This window comes from Myotis davidii, unplaced genomic scaffold (assembly GCF_000327345.1).
Source record: "Myotis davidii unplaced genomic scaffold, ASM32734v1 scaffold104, whole genome shotgun sequence".
Classification (NCBI taxonomy): domain Eukaryota; kingdom Metazoa; phylum Chordata; class Mammalia; order Chiroptera; family Vespertilionidae; genus Myotis; species Myotis davidii.
The window spans coordinates 91,839-94,526 of record NW_006296625.1 but is presented as its reverse complement, the minus strand read 5'-3'; positions in this window follow the sequence as shown (position 1 = coordinate 94,526).

The following is a 2,688-nucleotide window of genomic DNA, read 5'->3' as shown; positions in this document are numbered from 1 at the left end:
TTGCTAGGGACTTGCCCGGCACTTGCTCTCTACCTCTATTTGTTATCTTACTTCTATCATTGACAGTCCCTCTAGGTTGTGGGCTGCTTGCCTGTGTTCCTGAGAAGCATCTACGGTACCAGTCTATAGAGTGTGTTTTCTTTAGTGAATTACCGGTATGTTTACCGGTAATAAACTTGCACTGTTTTATGTATATGTTTGATTACATACAGCCTTGTGACAGTTTTCCTGCATGTCATAAGCATTTGAATATAAATTAAAATGTTAAAATCAAATCTGATATTGTTTTACCTTTTATTTGGTGTGTGGAAGGTGTGCGGAAGAGGGGGTAGTCTTATACGGCGAGTATATAACAAACTCTGTATTTTGAGTGGAAATGTTAGGGGGTCGTCTTATACGCCCAGTCGTCTTATACGCCGGCAAATACGGTATATGATATAGACATTATAAATTGTCTTTTGGAAGAAGTTTGATGAGAGGGGTAAATGGTCATCAGAAGGCAGGATTGGGCCACAGTGACCCCTGTTTTATGGAAGAACTGGGAGGAAGTGGACCTGTGATGGAAGTGGTGGTCTCTAGGGGTATTTTTCTCTTTTTATGCCTTCCTGGATTTTCCAAATGTTAAGTAGCATTGTAGGACCAGAAAAAAAAGTTATTCACCAAAATATATTGTAAAATTGTAAAGAATAACTGAATGTTTACAAAGTAATTCTGTAACCTTGTAATCGTCTTTCCTTCCTGATCACTATACCAATTAAAACACAGAATAAATATTTACAGAGGGGATTTATCCCTTTCTGATTAAAGTCATAGAATCTCTTCTATCATAAAAAAAAAAAAGGCTTTGACAGCATAAAGTAACTTGATCCTCAGCATGTCTTCATCTAGGCTGCCAAACACAATTTGTGGCTCCTTAAGCATTACACATTTAATTAAAAACGAAAACAAAATATCATCATGACATCCCATTTCATCCCTCTTGAGAACATGCCCTGTTCTTTGAGGAAAGGAGTCATAAAGACCAAATGGGTAGACTTTAGTTAACAATCTTCATTCTCATTTACAGGGAACTAAGTTAATGCCCTCTCTAGGGAGAAAAATAAAAAAGCATGCAGTGACCTTCATTGAACCTCATGCACTAACCAACTGAAAGTGTATTTTAAAATGCCCTGAAAAAAATGCTTCAGGGTTGTGGGGTTAACACAACACAAAATGCTGCCAAACTTCCTGTGTTGTCATTGTGTTTTCTTAACCCAAGAATCTTCCTATGAGAACACGAGTTTCACAGAGGAGTTGTGGGGAGGAAGGGTTCTGCCCTGTACCCATGAACTGTCTTTCTAATAACCCATGACTCTGAAGGGCACACAAAACATTGTAATGAGTGCATTTTGTGTTTTCATTTATTTCTTGGGAGAACAGCAGTCTTTATTAATGCATGTTCTTGACATATCATTGGATTCACTTTCCCAACCATTTTGAATTACTACCTAAAATAGTCTTTGGGGAATGTTAAAAAAAAAAAAAAAAAAGGCATTCTCAACCAACTTGCCAAAGCACATTTATTTTCCATGAGTTGTACTATTCCAATTCTGCTTCCTTAAACACTGAATATCTACCTTAACTTTTAAATATTATTTTAGAACAAAAATGTACTAGGAAAATTTCTACTTTTTACTTTTGGGGGAGGAAAATATCACTTCTATTTTCTATTGCTTGAAAAAAATCATAAATAAGCTTTGTTTTCCTTTTTGCAAGTTTTGAAGTTGATGGTATTATTCTGTTTATTTATAAATAAAAAGGAGTCTAAAGCAGGGTTTTTAGTCTGTGCACTATTGACATTTTAAGCTGAATAATTTCTTGCAGTGTGGGTTTGTTTGTACATTGTAACTGTACAGCAGCATTCCTGGACTCTACCCACTAGATGCCATTAGCACCCCTAATCCTTCAGTTGTGGCAACCTAAATGTCTCCAGACATTGCCAAAGGACCCTTGCGGGAAGGGAGGGGCAAAATATCTTCTGATTGAGAACTTTGGCCTAAATTATATCATTCACAGAGAGCCATGTACTACCTGTTTAATTTATCTCCTATAATGTCTTCAAAAAGTGAAAATTCCTGTCTTTCAAATGTTGAGACTGCTTGCTACTCAACATTTGAAATCCTATATAATAAAAGGCTAGGTAATCCTATATAATAAAGGCTAGGAGTCATGACCAGAACAACCGATCGACCAGTCGCTATGCGATGCATTGACCACCTCTGGGTCCCTCCCCACAGTCCACAGGCTCCGATTGCTGGATGGCCAACGGGGAACCATGGGGAACTGGGCTAGGTGGCAGCAGGGTGGGACTGGGGACTGGCCAGTGGGCAGAAGGCAGACCTCTTGATCCCGCCCCCTGGCCCGCAGGCTCCTGTTGATGCTCAGTTCCTTCAGAAAGGAAGGTGGCGCCTCCACTGCGCAGCCTCCCGGGACGCGGACTCACTGCTGTGAGAGGCTCCTGAGCAGAGACTTCAACAAATACTTCAGCGCCTGCAGCGCCCCTCAGCCTTCACTGCTGGGAGGTGGACGGAGAGCATCAGCTTTAAAGCACAAACACCCTCCTCAGGAAGAACCCGCCACCTCCCTACTTCACAGCAGCTTCTGTGTCTGCAAGAAACTGGGCATACTCCTCCCTGAGGGATGGGTGGG